The sequence below is a fragment of the Physella acuta genome, unplaced genomic scaffold (genome assembly GCF_028476545.2).
Source record: "Physella acuta isolate Inbredline_101_S28 unplaced genomic scaffold, ASM2847654v3 ptg002756l, whole genome shotgun sequence".
NCBI lineage: Eukaryota > Metazoa > Mollusca > Gastropoda > Physidae > Physella > Physella acuta.
This window is the reverse complement of record NW_026734180.1, coordinates 1-25,277: the sequence shown is the minus strand read 5'-3', so window position 1 is coordinate 25,277 and position 25,277 is coordinate 1. Positions and strand designations below refer to the sequence as shown.

General features: G+C 39.6%; 3 non-coding genes across 3 annotated transcripts; all 3 read left to right on the top strand.

Moving 5' to 3' along the window:
• Positions 1-5,864: 5,864 nt before the first annotated feature.
• LOC131934200 (5S ribosomal RNA) lies at positions 5,865-5,983 on the top strand. The gene has a single exon (XR_009385546.1). It is a non-coding gene; the product is annotated as a 5S ribosomal RNA (ribosomal RNA).
• Positions 5,984-14,145: 8,162 nt separating this feature from the next.
• Positions 14,146-14,264, top strand: LOC131934198 (5S ribosomal RNA). Its single transcript, XR_009385545.1, has one exon. It is a non-coding gene; the product is annotated as a 5S ribosomal RNA (ribosomal RNA).
• Positions 14,265-22,428: 8,164 nt separating this feature from the next.
• LOC131934197 (5S ribosomal RNA) lies at positions 22,429-22,547 on the top strand. Its single transcript, XR_009385544.1, has one exon. It is a non-coding gene; the product is annotated as a 5S ribosomal RNA (ribosomal RNA).
• The last annotated feature ends 2,730 nt before the right edge of the window (positions 22,548-25,277 follow it).

Genomic DNA, 25,277 nt, shown 5'->3' with positions numbered 1-25,277 from the left:
GCCAGTAGCAGCCACACAACGTTGAGACAGCGTCGACATAGCAGATTATTTTTAGACACGGTATCCAGCCGAGCGATCTATTAATAGCAGACAGGGCCGATAACACAAAATATTCTTCGTTCAAATGAAATCCTTGGTTGTGCCGCTTGTCAATGGAATCCGGTGTGTTTGCTTCTGTCGTCTTCAATGAATTATGAATGTGTGTGTGAGTGATTAGAAAAGAACCCAACATAGACTGCCTGAAACAATTTAGATCTAGACCTAGTCTATAGACCTAGGTAGATATTCTGACCCGATTCGACCGCCCGATCGGCGGTATTTACACAGTGTGTAAATAAATGAGGGGGAAGGATTAATAAAAACATATTTGGTTTTAAAAAGAAGAAGATATAAAATAAAAAGGGTAGACTAGCGGTAGGTTAAAGAATAGAATTTTAAAATAACGACCACCCTTATTTGTTGTAGACAGGGGTTAAACGGAGCACATTTAAAGAAAAATAGATTCTATTTTCATTTGTATCTATGAACGAATACCCCTAAAATATGTCCAGTTACTACTATTAATATGACCGCCCCCTCCCTGTTCTGCTCGTGTAAACCAGTGTAAGTATTATACATCTATAATAATGATCTCATACTGCTAGTGATTGACATGTTGATACGTTATTAATAAAGTTTGAAACAAGTAGGGTAGGGTAGGGTAGGGTAGGAAAACTCGATTTTTGTTCATTGACACACAACGAAAGCTAATTGGGTAAACTTTGGTTGTCCTGAAAAGGACAGTAGTAGGCTAGGTGGACAGTGGGCAGCAGGGTGACACTGTTTAGCTCTTGCCACCGGGTGTCTTCTGTGACTTCTTGGGCAGAAGCACGGCCTGGATGTTGGGGAGGACACCACCCTGGGCGATGGTGACACCCGACAAAAGTTTGTTCAACTCTTCGTCGTTACGGATGGCCAGCTGGAGGTGACGAGGAATGATTCTTGTCTTCTTGTTGTCTCTGGCAGCGTTGCCGGCCAACTCGAGCACTTCAGCGGCCAAATACTCGAGGACGGCGGCTAGGTAGACTGGGGCACCAGCACCGACACGCTCAGCATAGTTTCCTTTCCTCAACAGACGATGAATACGTCCGACTGGGAATTGAAGGCCTGCCCTGGAGGAGCGAGACTTGGACTTTCCCTTGACTTTACCGCCTTTACCACGTCCGGACATTGTGAGTTGGTTAGGAGCGAGAAGAAATACAGCGACTAACAGCGATACGGCTGCAGGCGATGAATGAAGACTTAACGGCGAGATCGGCCCTTTTATACGAAACGGCGAGGAAATCCGTTCGTCACCAAGCGAGCGTTCTGATTGGCTGCGCAGCGGCTTGGCGTTCGTACTCGTACTCGTACTCTCCAAATTTCCTCGCCGTTTCATATAAAAGGGCGGCCGGCGGTCGGTTCGCCTCATTTCTGTTCAAGCCATTGAAAAGAAAACAACATGCCACCTAAAGTTTCTTCCAAGGGAGCCAAGAAGGCCGGTAAGGCTAAAGCCGTACGCACCGGTGACAAGAAAAAGAAGAGGAGGAGAAAGGAAAGCTACAGCATCTACATTTACAAAGTCTTGAAGCAGGTGCACCCTGACACTGGCATTTCCTCCAAGGCCATGTCCATCATGAACTCCTTCGTCAACGACATCTTTGAGCGCATTTCAGCTGAAGCCAGCCGTCTTGCCCACTACAACAAGCGCAGCACCATCACCTCCAGGGAGATCCAGACCGCTGTCCGTCTCCTCCTGCCCGGTGAGCTGGCCAAACACGCCGTCAGTGAAGGCACCAAGGCTGTCACCAAGTACACCACCAGCAAATAAACACAACAGCAAACAACCACCTGGCTTGCTTGTTGTGGCTCTACTACTCGGCCCTTTTCAGGGCCTCCACCCATTCCCAATTAGCTCGGTTTGGTTTACATTGAACGAGTTTTCCCTCCCTCCCTCATCCACCCACCCACTCTGTGTAGCTGCCATGTTACAGTTTTTTTTTTTTGTTTAGTCATTCTTTTCTTTAATAAGTAGAGATAGATATACATACATACATAGGCCTACATAGTAATATGCCTATCCCAACAACTGCACACACTATTCTCTTAACACATTTCATGCTAATTCTATCCTTTAAACTAGACATAAAAAGGCCACATACTTATTACTGGGTGGCTCCTTTTTTTTAAAAACACTATTTCATTCTGCATCTCACACAGGGCATCAGCACACCTCTATGCATATCATTTATTGTGTGTTGTTTGGCATAGATCCAAGGGATGAATGGGATTTAATAGTTTTAATTCAGATTATAAGGCTGGCTGTTGTAATAGGAATTATTAGCCAACACTTTGATTCTTATCACCAGTGCTAACTGCCATTTTCATTACAATACATCCATTCTGGTGGGTTGGTTTTTTTCTGTCTTCATTATATATGTTGAACATAACTGTGTGAGTGTGGCTTTTGGTGTTTTTATTATTTTTGTTTTTCTTTCATTAAAGCTACCATGTCAGATTGCTAAGGCATGCATCTGCCACCATTTGTTCACTGATATACTTTTTTCCTACTACCATCATATCATATGATTCTTTTGGTTTTGTCTTTTGCTAGGCCTGGCTTGAAAATGAGTTGGTTACACTTCTGCACAACATACATTCTCTTTAACAAGACAAAACAACAATTAAATACTCTGAACTTTTTTTTTTTTATTATCATATATATACTTTTTTTTTTTTCAAAATACAGAAAATAAAAAATAACATGAGCTCAAGTACACAGCTTTCAAGAAGTTCATGGTTTTCTTTGCCAGCCTGCACAATGATTTCAGCACAGATTAAATTTAAACAATCAAAAGGAGGTTGATCTCTTACCGGCTGACGAGAAAGTTTGCGCAGAAGCATCATTTCTTAAGCCCCTGGTCAGTTGGAGTTGTAAAATGATGAGGTTTTCTTAACATTTGCCCTGGGGCATACATTTATGGTCCTGGTACTAGTTCTATACTGACAAGGATTCTTTCAAAGCAACTTGAGCCCAAAGGGAAGTATTTATATGCCTGCAACATAGCTGTGATTAATAAAGAATGAATTTCAATGCAAAAAATAATAATTTGAATCCCTGCAAGCTCCTTTCACATAAACCAGAGAGAAAAAAATGTATGCCAGTCTATAACATATACAATATAAATAAATTAGATTGAATATAAAGATTTTTTTTATTCCTCTCATTAGTTCAACCCTTCTCTTTTTATATAAACACCCAAGGCAGACGCTTGAGTAAATTAATATCCTTCCATATATTATAGAAGCATAAATAAATATGTGTAAAAAGTATTTCATATATGTATATATTTTTTTAAATATATATATATATATATATATATATATATTTTTATATATATATTTATTTATAATGTAAAAATATTGAATATATATACATAGACGAATATTGTATATATGTCTATATATACGTATGTATATATATGCATGTTTTGTGTATATATATATATATATATTTACATGTGTGTCTAAATGTATATTCATTGAATATATATTTGAATGTATATTCAAATATATATATTTGAGTGTAGACGAAAGACGCTCAAGTAAAATAATATCCTTCAGAATATTATAATTATAAGTTTTTTTCTTCTACCCCAGCAAACAGAAGGATATATATATACACACATATATATAATTTATATTTACAAATATATATTATATAAGAATTAATATATATATTCATAATACATATATATATATATATATATATATATATATATATATATATATATATATATAAGTATATATATATATATATATATGTATAAATAAATAAGTTATATATATAGATATATTCATATATAATGTATTTATTATGTAAATATATGTATATATCAGTGTGCGTATATAAAGGTATGTATATATGTTCAAATATATTTATTTGTTTGTTCGGATACATATATATCTGTTGTGTGTATTAAATTGCGCTCTTCTGTCAGTTTTTTCATTTGACGACAGTCGGTTAAGGTACTGGCCCCAGCCTAAAGATATTAGTAGAGTCTTCATAATGTGATGCCATGGGCTAGCAAAAAATAAATGAAGAAAAATCACATAGCAGGACAAATTGACATTTTACATGCTTTCAAACTTAAACTGAAATCAGAAAATGATGTGAAATTCATCTTGTGTATATAGAAAAATAAGCATTGTGCCAAAATCCTAATCATTGGTATTAAAAATGACATCAGCTTAATTTAAAAACTGGAAATTGTTTTGCCCTGCCGGATGAGATACCGGTAGCAGACACAGGGTTCCAAGCTGATGAAAGAAAGCGGTATACTTAAAGACAAAAGAATACCCTGTGTTAAAGCGGAACCAGCTAAGATTAAAGCTTAAAGTAAAGGCCTGCCCTGTCGCAGAATGTTAAAGTGGCCGGTGAAAGATCCCCGCGCCAGGCTAAAAGCAAGCTGTACACTTATTACTTAACGAGGGCTTCTTCAGGTCTTGTCTGTAGGACAATTCAGTCACAATAACAGGCAGACCAGGCCAGCCCTGGATATAAGCTAATTCATTTTATGCGCTGCTTCGACAGTCAATGAATATGGAGCTGCGGTCAGACTTTCAAACAAACCGCCTGAGTATTTAAAATGGGAAACAATATTTATTAATATTATCACCAACTAGATCTAGATTATATAGGCTACAAGGAAACCCAGAACCAGACTGGAAAGAAGTAAATTTACTCCCACTAATGATGACTTATCACTAATACTAATAATTAAAAAAAATGTTTAAAAAAATTAATTGCTCAAACCTAATAATCATTACAATCAAGCATCAAGTCTGATAGCCAACATTGGACCTAAAATCTAGATCTATTAGTTTTTACTGAACTAAATCTTATGTTATTTACTAATAATTACTAATGCATTTAATTATTAATACCTAGGCTACTCATTCCTACAGAATCTAGAAATTCTAGATCTAGACTCTAGAGAAATACTGGCGTCCCAGGCCAACCTAACCTTTTAAGCAACATCCTTAATTAGCATTTAATTAACCATGGATCGCCTGCCTTTTTTTTTTCACCGTGAAATTATTATTGTAATTTTTGAAACAGTATTTTGAATAGATCTACCCTCCTGTTTATATTATTTTAGTTAAGCTAGAGCGTTAGATCTAGAATTCTAGATCGTCGCCTAGTTGCGTGTTTTAAAATGAAGCCAGAATATTAATAGACTGAAAATAAATGTGCCAGTTGTCGTGGGAAAAGGTTAAAAGAATAATTAATAAATGAAAAGCATTGAACTATTTCTCAAACATTAAATTAGTAGACTTGTAGGCGGCTAGATCTAGATCTATGTGATGAGTTGGATTAAAATTGAATGAATTCGTGCAGAATGTTTCGGAAGGAGTGAGTGAGCGGGAGACCCAAAAAAGTTAAAGTATCGCCTTTCCGATAGATCATTTCACATGAAAGCGATAGTTAAAGGACAGGTCGGATGCAGGGGGCACCTGGTTTTCTGATTTTAGTCAAGGAAAATGGGGAAAATGTATTTATTTTGTATTTTACAACGCGCGATGCTCGAAAATTAGTAGCTCAGGGAAGTCTACCGGTGGTTACCGCCTCAGGTTAAAAATAGCGACCAATGGCTGTAGAGGGAAAAAAAGGCACATAGTATTCGATATTAAAACAATGTTTCGCTTTTGTGGAGATTTAGGGCGTTTTTTATTATTGAAATAATATGAGGAAAGCAGTGAAATCATTATTGTAGCCAGAAAAGGACGAATAACTGCTGATTTCGTTTGAGTATATTTATAAGCCCCAATTTTCTCACACAGATGTCTACGGCCATACCACGTTGAAAATACCGGTTCTCGTCCGATCACCGCAGTCAAGCAACGTCGGGCGTGGTTAGTACTTAGATGGGTGACCGCTTGGGAACACCACGTGTTGTAGACTTTTTTTCATCTTTTGTCTTTTATTTTTTGCCCCACTGGACACCTATTCTTACCACCTGCACTCTTTCCTAAGTTCACCACATACCTGTGAACACTTTTGTAATATCGAAATATTTTTTGTTTGTTTCTTTTGTGCCTTCACGGTAGGCTACCTCGATCCTACCCACCCATGGAAACAAACCCCTTAAAAACCAACAAAGGAAAGATGACCACTCTGCCCAAATTAAATAAATAAACTAAGTAGGCTACAACCTAATAATTAGAAGTAACTCAGTAAGTTAAATAAGGGGTAGGTATGGAAAACATTCGTGTAGGGGTTACAACCACTCGAGCTAATTCGGAAACGTATGGGTGGCCCTAATAAGGGCCGGATGGGTAGAACAAATGGGTGGTCCTGGGTTGAGTTTAACCGCCGAAGCCGTACAGGGTGCGACCTTGACGTTTCAGAGCATAGACGACATCCATAGCAGTGACGGTCTTCCTCTTGGCGTGCTCAGTGTAGGTGACGGCATCACGGATGACATTTTCAAGGAACACCTTGAGGACACCTCTGGTTTCTTCGTAGATCAGACCAGAGATACGTTTGACACCACCTCTGCGAGCAAGACGACGGATGGCTGGCTTGGTGATACCTTGGATGTTATCACGCAACACCTTCCTGTGACGCTTGGCGCCTCCTTTGCCGAGTCCCTTACCACCTTTGCCTCGGCCAGACATATTGAATTTTTCTTCTTTGTTGATGAAGGAGTGTTCGAAAAACGCCGTCTGCAGAGAAACTCGCTCCTTATATACGGTCCTGGGCTCGAGTTCGTTCAATATGGCGGACACCGCCCAACCAAAAGCGGTCGGCGAATGAGCCAGCCAATGAAAAAGCAGCTTGCCGTGTCGACTGGAATGTTGCTGGCTTGTCGGCTAACGGTGTCGTTTTCAAAGTCATTTTTTCACCTATTCTGCTATGCGACCCTTGGATAAAAAATAAAGAGTTTCATTGCCCACACGTGTAGGCATAGAAAAGATCCACGTTTGTCATGTTAAAATATGATATTAGACGTTATTTTCACCGTTTTGTGCGAATAAAACTGAAATATTTCCCTACACCTAATTATGCGAGTACGAGCGAGCTCATTATGCGAGTACGAGAGAATCTCGAACGCTGATTGGTCGAGTACGAACGAAATAATATTCTCGTACTCCGCTCCGTACTCGCAGTGGTTTGTTTACATCGTGAAACGAATAGGTTAGTTAGGCTTCTAATAATTAAATAATCTATGGCGTGTAGTCGTTAAGAATAATTTCTGCTCTCCGATTAAGATCTAGATATCTAGCTCTAACCCTAAAGGGTTTTTCTTTTTTTTTTTTTATATATATATTTTAAAAAGCAATGGATAGGGTGGTGGGTGGGTGAAAGAAAAATATAAAATTTATTCTCTCCTTTCTTCACATTTGAGATAAATAAAACAATATCAACAGCATGCATACACGAATTCAAATAGCAATGTGATGTGTGAGTTGAATTAAAGAGATAAATGAATAGAACCTATTTCCCGCATCCCCCAGAATAATACTAATAGATGTAGTAGTAGTAGTAGTAGTAGAGTGGCAGACATGGGCAGGGGGTGTAGTGGGTGGGTGGGTGGAAACTCGTGAGGTGGGGGACCTTCACTGCTAATCTGAACGTTGTCAGGTGGTCCTAAAAAGGACCTTGGTTGAGGACAGGGGGTGGTGGTTTGGGCTTAAAAGAAACCTCTTAAGCACGCTCACCACGGATACGTCTGGCTAGCTGGATGTCCTTGGGCATGATGGTGACACGCTTGGCGTGGATGGCGCACAGGTTGGTGTCTTCAAACAGACCGACGAGGTAAGCCTCGCTAGCCTCCTGCAGGGCCATGACAGCGGAGCTCTGGAAGCGAAGGTCAGTCTTGAAGTCCTGGGCGATTTCTCTGACCAGGCGCTGGAATGGCAGCTTGCGAATGAGCAGCTCAGTGCTCTTCTGGTAACGACGGATTTCTCTCAGGGCGACGGTTCCAGGCCTGTAACGATGGGGCTTCTTAACACCGCCGGTGGCTGGTGCTGACTTTCTGGCGGCTTTGGTGGCCAGCTGTTTACGTGGGGCTTTGCCTCCAGTAGATTTTCGGGCGGTTTGTTTGGTACGAGCCATCTTTTTTTTTTTGAATGATCTTAACTGACTGTTAAGGAAATGCGGCAGCTCAGCGCTGCTGGCCCTTTTATAACCGTCCGCCAAACCCTTAGCGCAACGAAGCTCTCCCATTGGACGAGTACGAGTTTAACGACGCTGATTGGCCAGTAGCAGCCACACAACGTTGAGACAGCGTCGACATAGCAGATTATTTTTAGACACGGTATCCAGCCGAGCGATCTATTAATAGCAGACAGGGCCGATAACACAAAATATTCTTCGTTCAAATGAAATCCTTGGTTGTGCCGCTTGTCAATGGAATCCGGTGTGTTTGCTTCTGTCGTCTTCAATGAATTATGAATGTGTGTGTGAGTGATTAGAAAAGAACCCAACATAGACTGCCTGAAACAATTTAGATCTAGACCTAGTCTATAGACCTAGGTAGATATTCTGACCCGATTCGACCGCCCGATCGGCGGTATTTACACAGTGTGTAAATAAATGAGGGGGAAGGATTAATAAAAACATATTTGGTTTTAAAAAGAAGAAGATATAAAATAAAAAGGGTAGACTAGCGGTAGGTTAAAGAATAGAATTTTAAAATAACGACCACCCTTATTTGTTGTAGACAGGGGTTAAACGGAGCACATTTAAAGAAAAATAGATTCTATTTTCATTTGTATCTATGAACGAATACCCCTAAAATATGTCCAGTTACTACTATTAATATGACCGCCCCCTCCCTGTTCTGCTCGTGTAAACCAGTGTAAGTATTATACATCTATAATAATGATCTCATACTGCTAGTGATTGACATGTTGATACGTTATTAATAAAGTTTGAAACAAGTAGGGTAGGGTAGGGTAGGGTAGGAAAACTCGATTTTTGTTCATTGACACACAACGAAAGCTAATTGGGTAAACTTTGGTTGTCCTGAAAAGGACAGTAGTAGGCTAGGTGGACAGTGGGCAGCAGGGTGACACTGTTTAGCTCTTGCCACCGGGTGTCTTCTGTGACTTCTTGGGCAGAAGCACGGCCTGGATGTTGGGGAGGACACCACCCTGGGCGATGGTGACACCCGACAAAAGTTTGTTCAACTCTTCGTCGTTACGGATGGCCAGCTGGAGGTGACGAGGAATGATTCTTGTCTTCTTGTTGTCTCTGGCAGCGTTGCCGGCCAACTCGAGCACTTCAGCGGCCAAATACTCGAGGACGGCGGCTAGGTAGACTGGGGCACCAGCACCGACACGCTCAGCATAGTTTCCTTTCCTCAACAGACGATGAATACGTCCGACTGGGAATTGAAGGCCTGCCCTGGAGGAGCGAGACTTGGACTTTCCCTTGACTTTACCGCCTTTACCACGTCCGGACATTGTGAGTTGGTTAGGAGCGAGAAGAAATACAGCGACTAACAGCGATACGGCTGCAGGCGATGAATGAAGACTTAACGGCGAGATCGGCCCTTTTATACGAAACGGCGAGGAAATCCGTTCGTCACCAAGCGAGCGTTCTGATTGGCTGCGCAGCGGCTTGGCGTTCGTACTCGTACTCGTACTCTCCAAATTTCCTCGCCGTTTCATATAAAAGGGCGGCCGGCGGTCGGTTCGCCTCATTTCTGTTCAAGCCATTGAAAAGAAAACAACATGCCACCTAAAGTTTCTTCCAAGGGAGCCAAGAAGGCCGGTAAGGCTAAAGCCGTACGCACCGGTGACAAGAAAAAGAAGAGGAGGAGAAAGGAAAGCTACAGCATCTACATTTACAAAGTCTTGAAGCAGGTGCACCCTGACACTGGCATTTCCTCCAAGGCCATGTCCATCATGAACTCCTTCGTCAACGACATCTTTGAGCGCATTTCAGCTGAAGCCAGCCGTCTTGCCCACTACAACAAGCGCAGCACCATCACCTCCAGGGAGATCCAGACCGCTGTCCGTCTCCTCCTGCCCGGTGAGCTGGCCAAACACGCCGTCAGTGAAGGCACCAAGGCTGTCACCAAGTACACCACCAGCAAATAAACACAACAGCAAACAACCACCTGGCTTGCTTGTTGTGGCTCTACTACTCGGCCCTTTTCAGGGCCTCCACCCATTCCCAATTAGCTCGGTTTGGTTTACATTGAACGAGTTTTCCCTCCCTCCCTCATCCACCCACCCACTCTGTGTAGCTGCCATGTTACAGTTTTTTTTTTTTGTTTAGTCATTCTTTTCTTTAATAAGTAGAGATAGATATACATACATACATAGGCCTACATAGTAATATGCCTATCCCAACAACTGCACACACTATTCTCTTAACACATTTCATGCTAATTCTATCCTTTAAACTAGACATAAAAAGGCCACATACTTATTACTGGGTGGCTCCTTTTTTTTAAAAACACTATTTCATTCTGCATCTCACACAGGGCATCAGCACACCTCTATGCATATCATTTATTGTGTGTTGTTTGGCATAGATCCAAGGGATGAATGGGATTTAATAGTTTTAATTCAGATTATAAGGCTGGCTGTTGTAATAGGAATTATTAGCCAACACTTTGATTCTTATCACCAGTGCTAACTGCCATTTTCATTACAATACATCCATTCTGGTGGGTTGGTTTTTTTCTGTCTTCATTATATATGTTGAACATAACTGTGTGAGTGTGGCTTTTGGTGTTTTTATTATTTTTGTTTTTCTTTCATTAAAGCTACCATGTCAGATTGCTAAGGCATGCATCTGCCACCATTTGTTCACTGATATACTTTTTTCCTACTACCATCATATCATATGATTCTTTTGGTTTTGTCTTTTGCTAGGCCTGGCTTGAAAATGAGTTGGTTACACTTCTGCACAACATACATTCTCTTTAACAAGACAAAACAACAATTAAATACTCTGAACTTTTTTTTTTTATTATCATATATATACTTTTTTTTTTTTCAAAATACAGAAAATAAAAAATAACATGAGCTCAAGTACACAGCTTTCAAGAAGTTCATGGTTTTCTTTGCCAGCCTGCACAATGATTTCAGCACAGATTAAATTTAAACAATCAAAAGGAGGTTGATCTCTTACCGGCTGACGAGAAAGTTTGCGCAGAAGCATCATTTCTTAAGCCCCTGGTCAGTTGGAGTTGTAAAATGATGAGGTTTTCTTAACATTTGCCCTGGGGCATACATTTATGGTCCTGGTACTAGTTCTATACTGACAAGGATTCTTTCAAAGCAACTTGAGCCCAAAGGGAAGTATTTATATGCCTGCAACATAGCTGTGATTAATAAAGAATGAATTTCAATGCAAAAAATAATAATTTGAATCCCTGCAAGCTCCTTTCACATAAACCAGAGAGAAAAAAATGTATGCCAGTCTATAACATATACAATATAAATAAATTAGATTGAATATAAAGATTTTTTTTATTCCTCTCATTAGTTCAACCCTTCTCTTTTTATATAAACACCCAAGGCAGACGCTTGAGTAAATTAATATCCTTCCATATATTATAGAAGCATAAATAAATATGTGTAAAAAGTATTTCATATATGTATATATTTTTTTAAATATATATATATATATATATATATATATATTTTTATATATATATTTATTTATAATGTAAAAATATTGAATATATATACATAGACGAATATTGTATATATGTCTATATATACGTATGTATATATATGCATGTTTTGTGTATATATATATATATATATTTACATGTGTGTCTAAATGTATATTCATTGAATATATATTTGAATGTATATTCAAATATATATATTTGAGTGTAGACGAAAGACGCTCAAGTAAAATAATATCCTTCAGAATATTATAATTATAAGTTTTTTTCTTCTACCCCAGCAAACAGAAGGATATATATATACACACATATATATAATTTATATTTACAAATATATATTATATAAGAATTAATATATATATTCATAATACATATATATATATATATATATATATATATATATATATATATATATATATATAAGTATATATATATATATATATATGTATAAATAAATAAGTTATATATATAGATATATTCATATATAATGTATTTATTATGTAAATATATGTATATATCAGTGTGCGTATATAAAGGTATGTATATATGTTCAAATATATTTATTTGTTTGTTCGGATACATATATATCTGTTGTGTGTATTAAATTGCGCTCTTCTGTCAGTTTTTTCATTTGACGACAGTCGGTTAAGGTACTGGCCCCAGCCTAAAGATATTAGTAGAGTCTTCATAATGTGATGCCATGGGCTAGCAAAAAATAAATGAAGAAAAATCACATAGCAGGACAAATTGACATTTTACATGCTTTCAAACTTAAACTGAAATCAGAAAATGATGTGAAATTCATCTTGTGTATATAGAAAAATAAGCATTGTGCCAAAATCCTAATCATTGGTATTAAAAATGACATCAGCTTAATTTAAAAACTGGAAATTGTTTTGCCCTGCCGGATGAGATACCGGTAGCAGACACAGGGTTCCAGGCTGATGAAAGAAAGCGGTATACTTAAAGACAAAAGAATACCCTGTGTTAAAGCGGAACCAGCTAAGATTAAAGCTTAAAGTAAAGGCCTGCCCTGTCGCAGAATGTTAAAGTGGCCGGTGAAAGATCCCCGCGCCAGGCTAAAAGCAAGCTGTACACTTATTACTTAACGAGGGCTTCTTCAGGTCTTGTCTGTAGGACAATTCAGTCACAATAACAGGCAGACCAGGCCAGCCCTGGATATAAGCTAATTCATTTTATGCGCTGCTTCGACAGTCAATGAATATGGAGCTGCGGTCAGACTTTCAAACAAACCGCCTGAGTATTTAAAATGGGAAACAATATTTATTAATATTATCACCAACTAGATCTAGATTATATAGGCTACAAGGAAACCCAGAACCAGACTGGAAAGAAGTAAATTTACTCCCACTAATGATGACTTATCACTAATACTAATAATTAAAAAAAATGTTTAAAAAAATTAATTGCTCAAACCTAATAATCATTACAATCAAGCATCAAGTCTGATAGCCAACATTGGACCTAAAATCTAGATCTATTAGTTTTTACTGAACTAAATCTTATGTTATTTACTAATAATTACTAATGCATTTAATTATTAATACCTAGGCTACTCATTCCTACAGAATCTAGAAATTCTAGATCTAGACTCTAGAGAAATACTGGCGTCCCAGGCCAACCTAACCTTTTAAGCAACATCCTTAATTAGCATTTAATTAACCATGGATCGCCTGCCTTTTTTTTTTCACCGTGAAATTATTATTGTAATTTTTGAAACAGTATTTTGAATAGATCTACCCTCCTGTTTATATTATTTTAGTTAAGCTAGAGCGTTAGATCTAGAATTCTAGATCGTCGCCTAGTTGCGTGTTTTAAAATGAAGCCAGAATATTAATAGACTGAAAATAAATGTGCCAGTTGTCGTGGGAAAAGGTTAAAAGAATAATTAATAAATGAAAAGCATTGAACTATTTCTCAAACATTAAATTAGTAGACTTGTAGGCGGCTAGATCTAGATCTATGTGATGAGTTGGATTAAAATTGAATGAATTCGTGCAGAATGTTTCGGAAGGAGTGAGTGAGCGGGAGACCCAAAAAAGTTAAAGTATCGCCTTTCCGATAGATCATTTCACATGAAAGCGATAGTTAAAGGACAGGTCGGATGCAGGGGGCACCTGGTTTTCTGATTTTAGTCAAGGAAAATGGGGAAAATGTATTTATTTTGTATTTTACAACGCGCGATGCTCGAAAATTAGTAGCTCAGGGAAGTCTACCGGTGGTTACCGCCTCAGGTTAAAAATAGCGACCAATGGCTGTAGAGGGAAAAAAAGGCACATAGTATTCGATATTAAAACAATGTTTCGCTTTTGTGGAGATTTAGGGCGTTTTTTATTATTGAAATAATATGAGGAAAGCAGTGAAATCATTATTGTAGCCAGAAAAGGACGAATAACTGCTGATTTCGTTTGAGTATATTTATAAGCCCCAATTTTCTCACACAGATGTCTACGGCCATACCACGTTGAAAATACCGGTTCTCGTCCGATCACCGCAGTCAAGCAACGTCGGGCGTGGTTAGTACTTAGATGGGTGACCGCTTGGGAACACCACGTGTTGTAGACTTTTTTTCATCTTTTGTCTTTTATTTTTTGCCCCACTGGACACCTATTCTTACCACCTGCACTCTTTCCTAAGTTCACCACATACCTGTGAACACTTTTGTAATATCGAAATATTTTTTGTTTGTTTCTTTTGTGCCTTCACGGTAGGCTACCTCGATCCTACCCACCCATGGAAACAAACCCCTTAAAAACCAACAAAGGAAAGATGACCACTCTGCCCAAATTAAATAAATAAACTAAGTAGGCTACAACCTAATAATTAGAAGTAACTCAGTAAGTTAAATAAGGGGTAGGTATGGAAAACATTCGTGTAGGGGTTACAACCACTCGAGCTAATTCGGAAACGTATGGGTGGCCCTAATAAGGGCCGGATGGGTAGAACAAATGGGTGGTCCTGGGTTGAGTTTAACCGCCGAAGCCGTACAGGGTGCGACCTTGACGTTTCAGAGCATAGACGACATCCATAGCAGTGACGGTCTTCCTCTTGGCGTGCTCAGTGTAGGTGACGGCATCACGGATGACATTTTCAAGGAACACCTTGAGGACACCTCTGGTTTCTTCGTAGATCAGACCAGAGATACGTTTGACACCACCTCTGCGAGCAAGACGACGGATGGCTGGCTTGGTGATACCTTGGATGTTATCACGCAACACCTTCCTGTGACGCTTGGCGCCTCCTTTGCCGAGTCCCTTACCACCTTTGCCTCGGCCAGACATATTGAATTTTTCTTCTTTGTTGATGAAGGAGTGTTCGAAAAACGCCGTCTGCAGAGAAACTCGCTCCTTATATACGGTCCTGGGCTCGAGTTCGTTCAATATGGCGGACACCGCCCAACCAAAAGCGGTCGGCGAATGAGCCAGCCAATGAAAAAGCAGCTTGCCGTGTCGACTGGAATGTTGCTGGCTTGTCGGCTAACGGTGTCGTTTTCAAAGTCATTTTTTCACCTATTCTGCTATGCGACCCTTGGATAAAAAATAAAGAGTTTCATTGCCCACACGTGTAGGCATAGAAAAGATCCACGTTTGTCATGTTAAAATATGATATTAGACGTTATTTTCACCGTTTTGTGCGAATAAAACTGAAATATTTCCCTACACCTAATTATGCGAGTACGAGCGAGCTCATTATGCGAGTACGAGAGAATCTCGAACGCTGATTGGTCGAGTACGAACGAAATAATATTCTCGTACTCCGCTCCGTACTCGCAGTGGTTTGTTTACATCGTGAAACGAATAGGTTAGTTAGGCTTCTAATAATTAAATAATCTATGGCGTGTAGTCGTTAAGAATAATTTCTGCTCTCCGATTAAGATCTAGATATCTAGCTCTAACCCTAAAGGGTTTTTCTTTTTTTTTTTTTATATATATATTTTAAAAAGCAATGGATAGGGTGGTGGGTGGGTGAAAGAAAAATATAAAATTTATTCTCTCCTTTCTTCACATTTGAGATAAATAAAACAATATCAACAGCATGCATACACGAATTCAAATAGCAATGTGATGTGTGAGTTGAATTAAAGAGATAAATGAATAGAACCTATTTCCCGCATCCCCCAGAATAATACTAATAGATGTAGTAGTAGTAGTAGTAGTAGTAGTAGAGTGGCAGACATGGGCAGGGGGTGTAGTGGGTGGGTGGGTGGAAACTCGTGAGGTGGGGGACCTTCACTGCTAATCTGAACGTTGTCAGGTGGTCCTAAAAAGGACCTTGGTTGAGGACAGGGGGTGGTGGTTTGGGCTTAAAAGAAACCTCTTAAGCACGCTCACCACGGATACGTCTGGCTAGCTGGATGTCCTTGGGCATGATGGTGACACGCTTGGCGTGGATGGCGCACAGGTTGGTGTCTTCAAACAGACCGACGAGGTAAGCCTCGCTAGCCTCCTGCAGGGCCATGACAGCGGAGCTCTGGAAGCGAAGGTCAGTCTTGAAGTCCTGGGCGATTTCTCTGACCAGGCGCTGGAATGGCAGCTTGCGAATGAGCAGCTCAGTGCTCTTCTGGTAACGACGGATTTCTCTCAGGGCGACGGTTCCAGGCCTGTAACGATGGGGCTTCTTAACACCGCCGGTGGCTGGTGCTGACTTTCTGGCGGCTTTGGTGGCCAGCTGTTTACGTGGGGCTTTGCCTCCAGTAGATTTTCGGGCGGTTTGTTTGGTACGAGCCATCTTTTTTTTTTTGAATGATCTTAACTGACTGTTAAGGAAATGCGGCAGCTCAGCGCTGCTGGCCCTTTTATAACCGTCCGCCAAACCCTTAGCGCAACGAAGCTCTCCCATTGGACGAGTACGAGTTTAACGACGCTGATTGGCCAGTAGCAGCCACACAACGTTGAGACAGCGTCGACATAGCAGATTATTTTTAGACACGGTATCCAGCCGAGCGATCTATTAATAGCAGACAGGGCCGATAACACAAAATATTCTTCGTTCAAATGAAATCCTTGGTTGTGCCGCTTGTCAATGGAATCCGGTGTGTTTGCTTCTGTCGTCTTCAATGAATTATGAATGTGTGTGTGAGTGATTAGAAAAGAACCCAACATAGACTGCCTGAAACAATTTAGATCTAGACCTAGTCTATAGACCTAGGTAGATATTCTGACCCGATTCGACCGCCCGATCGGCGGTATTTACACAGTGTGTAAATAAATGAGGGGGAAGGATTAATAAAAACATATTTGGTTTTAAAAAGAAGAAGATATAAAATAAAAAGGGTAGACTAGCGGTAGGTTAAAGAATAGAATTTTAAAATAACGACCACCCTTATTTGTTGTAGACAGGGGTTAAACGGAGCACATTTAAAGAAAAATAGATTCTATTTTCATTTGTATCTATGAACGAATACCCCTAAAATATGTCCAGTTACTACTATTAATATGACCGCCCCCTCCCTGTTCTGCTCGTGTAAACCAGTGTAAGTATTATACATCTATAATAATGATCTCATACTGCTAGTGATTGACATGTTGATACGTTATTAATAAAGTTTGAAACAAGTAGGGTAGGGTAGGGTAGGGTAGGAAAACTCGATTTTTGTTCATTGACACACAACGAAAGCTAATTGGGTAAACTTTGGTTGTCCTGAAAAGGACAGTAGTAGGCTAGGTGGACAGTGGGCAGCAGGGTGACACTGTTTAGCTCTTGCCACCGGGTGTCTTCTGTGACTTCTTGGGCAGAAGCACGGCCTGGATGTTGGGGAGGACACCACCCTGGGCGATGGTGACACCCGACAAAAGTTTGTTCAACTCTTCGTCGTTACGGATGGCCAGCTGGAGGTGACGAGGAATGATTCTTGTCTTCTTGTTGTCTCTGGCAGCGTTGCCGGCCAACTCGAGCACTTCAGCGGCCAAATACTCGAGGACGGCGGCTAGGTAGACTGGGGCACCAGCACCGACACGCTCAGCATAGTTTCCTTTCCTCAACAGACGATGAATACGTCCGACTGGGAATTGAAGGCCTGCCCTGGAGGAGCGAGACTTGGACTTTCCCTTGACTTTACCGCCTTTACCACGTCCGGACATTGTGAGTTGGTTAGGAGCGAGAAGAAATACAGCGACTAACAGCGATACGGCTGCAGGCGATGAATGAAGACTTAACGGCGAGATCGGCCCTTTTATACGAAACGGCGAGGAAATCCGTTCGTCACCAAGCGAGCGTTCTGATTGGCTGCGCAGCGGCTTGGCGTTCGTACTCGTACTCGTACTCTCCAAATTTCCTCGCCGTTTCATATAAAAGGGCGGCCGGCGGTCGGTTCGCCTCATTTCTGTTCAAGCCATTGAAAAGAAAACAACATGCCACCTAAAGTTTCTTCCAAGGGAGCCAAGAAGGCCGGTAAGGCTAAAGCCGTACGCACCGGTGACAAGAAAAAGAAGAGGAGGAGAAAGGAAAGCTACAGCATCTACATTTACAAAGTCTTGAAGCAGGTGCACCCTGACACTGGCATTTCCTCCAAGGCCATGTCCATCATGAACTCCTTCGTCAACGACATCTTTGAGCGCATTTCAGCTGAAGCCAGCCGTCTTGCCCACTACAACAAGCGCAGCACCATCACCTCCAGGGAGATCCAGACCGCTGTCCGTCTCCTCCTGCCCGGTGAGCTGGCCAAACACGCCGTCAGTGAAGGCACCAAGGCTGTCACCAAGTACACCACCAGCAAATAAACACAACAGCAAACAACCACCTGGCTTGCTTGTTGTGGCTCTACTACTCGGCCCTTTTCAGGGCCTCCACCCATTCCCAATTAGCTCGGTTTGGTTTACATTGAACGAGTTTTCCCTCCCTCCCTCATCCACCCACCCACTCTGTGTAGCTGCCATGTTACAGTTTTTTTTTTTTGTTTAGTCATTCTTTTCTTTAATAAGTAGAGATAGATATACATACATACATAGGCCTACATAGTAATATGCCTATCCCAACAACTGCACACACTATTCTCTTAACACATTTCATGCTAATTCTATCCTTTAAACTAGACATAAAAAGGCCACATACTTATTACTGGGTGGCTCCTTTTTTTTAAAAACACTATTTCATTCTGCATCTCACACAGGGCATCAGCACACCTCTATGCATATCATTTATTGTGTGTTGTTTGGCATAGATCCAAGGGATGAATGGGATTTAATAGTTTTAATTCAGATTATAAGGCTGGCTGTTGTAATAGGAATTATTAGCCAACACTTTGATTCTTATCACCAGTGCTAACTGCCATTTTCATTACAATACATCCATTCTGGTGGGTTGGTTTTTTTCTGTCTTCATTATATATGTTGAACATAACTGTGTGAGTGTGGCTTTTGGTGTTTTTATTATTTTTGTTTTTCTTTCATTAAAGCTACCATGTCAGATTGCTAAGGCATGCATCTGCCACCATTTGTTCACTGATATACTTTTTTCCTACTACCATCATATCATATGATTCTTTTGGTTTTGTCTTTTGCTAGGCCTGGCTTGAAAATGAGTTGGTTACACTTCTGCACAACATACATTCTCTTTAACAAGACAAAACAACAATTAAATACTCTGAACTTTTTTTTTTTATTATCATATATATACTTTTTTTTTTTTCAAAATACAGAAAATAAAAAATAACATGAGCTCAAGTACACAGCTTTCAAGAAGTTCATGGTTTTCTTTGCCAGCCTGCACAATGATTTCAGCACAGATTAAATTTAAACAATCAAAAGGAGGTTGATCTCTTACCGGCTGACGAGAAAGTTTGCGCAGAAGCATCATTTCTTAAGCCCCTGGTCAGTTGGAGTTGTAAAATGATGAGGTTTTCTTAACATTTGCCCTGGGGCATACATTTATGGTCCTGGTACTAGTTCTATACTGACAAGGATTCTTTCAAAGCAACTTGAGCCCAAAGGGAAGTATTTATATGCCTGCAACATAGCTGTGATTAATAAAGAATGAATTTCAATGCAAAAAATAATAATTTGAATCCCTGCAAGCTCCTTTCACATAAACCAGAGAGAAAAAAATGTATGCCAGTCTATAACATATACAATATAAATAAATTAGATTGAATATAAAGATTTTTTTTATTCCTCTCATTAGTTCAACCCTTCTCTTTTTATATAAACACCCAAGGCAGACGCTTGAGTAAATTAATATCCTTCCATATATTATAGAAGCATAAATAAATATGTGTAAAAAGTATTTCATATATGTATATATTTTTTTAAATATATATATATATATATATATATATATATTTTTATATATATATTTATTTATAATGTAAAAATATTGAATATATATACATAGACGAATATTGTATATATGTCTATATATACGTATGTATATATATGCATGTTTTGTGTATATATATATATATATATTTACATGTGTGTCTAAATGTATATTCATTGAATATATATTTGAATGTATATTCAAATATATATATTTGAGTGTAGACGAAAGACGCTCAAGTAAAATAATATCCTTCAGAATATTATAATTATAAGTTTTTTTCTTCTACCCCAGCAAACAGAAGGATATATATATACACACATATATATAATTTATATTTACAAATATATATTATATAAGAATTAATATATATATTCATAATACATATATATATATATATATATATATATATATATATATATATATATATAAGTATATATATATATATATATATGTATAAATAAATAAGTTATATATATAGATATATTCATATATAATGTATTTATTATGTAAATATATGTATATATCAGTGTGCGTATATAAAGGTATGTATATATGTTCAAATATATTTATTTGTTTGTTCGGATACATATATATCTGTTGTGTGTATTAAATTGCGCTCTTCTGTCAGTTTTTTCATTTGACGACAGTCGGTTAAGGTACTGGCCCCAGCCTAAAGATATTAGTAGAGTCTTCATAATGTGATGCCATGGGCTAGCAAAAAATAAATGAAGAAAAATCACATAGCAGGACAAATTGACATTTTACATGCTTTCAAACTTAAACTGAAATCAGAAAATGATGTGAAATTCATCTTGTGTATATAGAAAAATAAGCATTGTGCCAAAATCCTAATCATTGGTATTAAAAATGACATCAGCTTAATTTAAAAACTGGAAATTGTTTTGCCCTGCCGGATGAGATACCGGTAGCAGACACAGGGTTCCAGGCTGATGAAAGAAAGCGGTATACTTAAAGACAAAAGAATACCCTGTGTTAAAGCGGAACCAGCTAAGATTAAAGCTTAAAGTAAAGGCCTGCCCTGTCGCAGAATGTTAAAGTGGCCGGTGAAAGATCCCCGCGCCAGGCTAAAAGCAAGCTGTACACTTATTACTTAACGAGGGCTTCTTCAGGTCTTGTCTGTAGGACAATTCAGTCACAATAACAGGCAGACCAGGCCAGCCCTGGATATAAGCTAATTCATTTTATGCGCTGCTTCGACAGTCAATGAATATGGAGCTGCGGTCAGACTTTCAAACAAACCGCCTGAGTATTTAAAATGGGAAACAATATTTATTAATATTATCACCAACTAGATCTAGATTATATAGGCTACAAGGAAACCCAGAACCAGACTGGAAAGAAGTAAATTTACTCCCACTAATGATGACTTATCACTAATACTAATAATTAAAAAAAATGTTTAAAAAAATTAATTGCTCAAACCTAATAATCATTACAATCAAGCATCAAGTCTGATAGCCAACATTGGACCTAAAATCTAGATCTATTAGTTTTTACTGAACTAAATCTTATGTTATTTACTAATAATTACTAATGCATTTAATTATTAATACCTAGGCTACTCATTCCTACAGAATCTAGAAATTCTAGATCTAGACTCTAGAGAAATACTGGCGTCCCAGGCCAACCTAACCTTTTAAGCAACATCCTTAATTAGCATTTAATTAACCATGGATCGCCTGCCTTTTTTTTTTCACCGTGAAATTATTATTGTAATTTTTGAAACAGTATTTTGAATAGATCTACCCTCCTGTTTATATTATTTTAGTTAAGCTAGAGCGTTAGATCTAGAATTCTAGATCGTCGCCTAGTTGCGTGTTTTAAAATGAAGCCAGAATATTAATAGACTGAAAATAAATGTGCCAGTTGTCGTGGGAAAAGGTTAAAAGAATAATTAATAAATGAAAAGCATTGAACTATTTCTCAAACATTAAATTAGTAGACTTGTAGGCGGCTAGATCTAGATCTATGTGATGAGTTGGATTAAAATTGAATGAATTCGTGCAGAATGTTTCGGAAGGAGTGAGTGAGCGGGAGACCCAAAAAAGTTAAAGTATCGCCTTTCCGATAGATCATTTCACATGAAAGCGATAGTTAAAGGACAGGTCGGATGCAGGGGGCACCTGGTTTTCTGATTTTAGTCAAGGAAAATGGGGAAAATGTATTTATTTTGTATTTTACAACGCGCGATGCTCGAAAATTAGTAGCTCAGGGAAGTCTACCGGTGGTTACCGCCTCAGGTTAAAAATAGCGACCAATGGCTGTAGAGGGAAAAAAAGGCACATAGTATTCGATATTAAAACAATGTTTCGCTTTTGTGGAGATTTAGGGCGTTTTTTATTATTGAAATAATATGAGGAAAGCAGTGAAATCATTATTGTAGCCAGAAAAGGACGAATAACTGCTGATTTCGTTTGAGTATATTTATAAGCCCCAATTTTCTCACACAGATGTCTACGGCCATACCACGTTGAAAATACCGGTTCTCGTCCGATCACCGCAGTCAAGCAACGTCGGGCGTGGTTAGTACTTAGATGGGTGACCGCTTGGGAACACCACGTGTTGTAGACTTTTTTTCATCTTTTGTCTTTTATTTTTTGCCCCACTGGACACCTATTCTTACCACCTGCACTCTTTCCTAAGTTCACCACATACCTGTGAACACTTTTGTAATATCGAAATATTTTTTGTTTGTTTCTTTTGTGCCTTCACGGTAGGCTACCTCGATCCTACCCACCCATGGAAACAAACCCCTTAAAAACCAACAAAGGAAAGATGACCACTCTGCCCAAATTAAATAAATAAACTAAGTAGGCTACAACCTAATAATTAGAAGTAACTCAGTAAGTTAAATAAGGGGTAGGTATGGAAAACATTCGTGTAGGGGTTACAACCACTCGAGCTAATTCGGAAACGTATGGGTGGCCCTAATAAGGGCCGGATGGGTAGAACAAATGGGTGGTCCTGGGTTGAGTTTAACCGCCGAAGCCGTACAGGGTGCGACCTTGACGTTTCAGAGCATAGACGACATCCATAGCAGTGACGGTCTTCCTCTTGGCGTGCTCAGTGTAGGTGACGGCATCACGGATGACATTTTCAAGGAACACCTTGAGGACACCTCTGGTTTCTTCGTAGATCAGACCAGAGATACGTTTGACACCACCTCTGCGAGCAAGACGACGGATGGCTGGCTTGGTGATACCTTGGATGTTATCACGCAACACCTTCCTGTGACGCTTGGCGCCTCCTTTGCCGAGTCCCTTACCACCTTTGCCTCGGCCAGACATATTGAATTTTTCTTCTTTGTTGATGAAGGAGTGTTCGAAAAACGCCGTCTGCAGAGAAACTCGCTCCTTATATACGGTCCTGGGCTCGAGTTCGTTCAATATGGCGGACACCGCCCAACCAAAAGCGGTCGGCGAATGAGCCAGCCAATGAAAAAGCAGCTTGCCGTGTCGACTGGAATGTTGCTGGCTTGTCGGCTAACGGTGTCGTTTTCAAAGTCATTTTTTCACCTATTCTGCTATGCGACCCTTGGATAAAAAATAAAGAGTTTCATTGCCCACACGTGTAGGCATAGAAAAGATCCACGTTTGTCATGTTAAAATATGATATTAGACGTTATTTTCACCGTTTTGTGCGAATAAAACTGAAATATTTCCCTACACCTAATTATGCGAGTACGAGCGAGCTCATTATGCGAGTACGAGAGAATCTCGAACGCTGATTGGTCGAGTACGAACGAAATAATATTCTCGTACTCCGCTCCGTACTCGCAGTGGTTTGTTTACATCGTGAAACGAATAGGTTAGTTAGGCTTCTAATAATTAAATAATCTATGGCGTGTAGTCGTTAAGAATAATTTCTGCTCTCCGATTAAGATCTAGATATCTAGCTCTAACCCTAAAGGGTTTTTCTTTTTTTTTTTTTATATATATATTTTAAAAAGCAATGGATAGGGTGGTGGGTGGGTGAAAGAAAAATATAAAATTTATTCTCTCCTTTCTTCACATTTGAGATAAATAAAACAATATCAACAGCATGCATACACGAATTCAAATAGCAATGTGATGTGTGAGTTGAATTAAAGAGATAAATGAATAGAACCTATTTCCCGCATCCCCCAGAATAATACTAATAGATGTAGTAGTAGTAGTAGTAGTAGAGTGGCAGACATGGGCAGGGGGTGTAGTGGGTGGGTGGGTGGAAACTCGTGAGGTGGGGGACCTTCACTGCTAATCTGAACGTTGTCAGGTGGTCCTAAAAAGGACCTTGGTTGAGGACAGGGGGTGGTGGTTTGGGCTTAAAAGAAACCTCTTAAGCACGCTCACCACGGATACGTCTGGCTAGCTGGATGTCCTTGGGCATGATGGTGACACGCTTGGCGTGGATGGCGCACAGGTTGGTGTCTTCAAACAGACCGACGAGGTAAGCCTCGCTAGCCTCCTGCAGGGCCATGACAGCGGAGCTCTGGAAGCGAAGGTCAGTCTTGAAGTCCTGGGCGATTTCTCTGACCAGGCGCTGGAATGGCAGCTTGCGAATGAGCAGCTCAGTGCTCTTCTGGTAACGACGGATTTCTCTCAGGGCGACGGTTCCAGGCCTGTAACGATGGGGCTTCTTAACACCGCCGGTGGCTGGTGCTGACTTTCTGGCGGCTTTGGTGGCCAGCTGTTTACGTGGGGCTTTGCCTCCAGTAGATTTTCGGGCGGTTTGTTTGGTACGAGCCATCTTTTTTTTTTTGAATGATCTTAACTGACTGTTAAGGAAATGCGGCAGCTCAGCGCTGCTGGCCCTTTTATAACCGTCCGCCAAACCCTTAGCGCAACGAAGCTCTCCCATTGGACGAGTACGAGTTTAACGACGCTGATTGGCCAGTAGCAGCCACACAACGTTGAGACAGCGTCGACATAGCAGATTATTTTTAGACACGGTATCCAGCCGAGCGATCTATTAATAGCAGACAGGGCCGATAACACAAAATATTCTTCGTTCAAATGAAATCCTTGGTTGTGCCGCTTGTCAATGGAATCCGGTGTGTTTGCTTCTGTCGTCTTCAATGAATTATGAATGTGTGTGTGAGTGATTAGAAAAGAACCCAACATAGACTGCCTGAAACAATTTAGATCTAGACCTAGTCTATAGACCTAGGTAGATATTCTGACCCGATTCGACCGCCCGATCGGCGGTATTTACACAGTGTGTAAATAAATGAGGGGGAAGGATTAATAAAAACATATTTGGTTTTAAAAAGAAGAAGATATAAAATAAAAAGGGTAGACTAGCGGTAGGTTAAAGAATAGA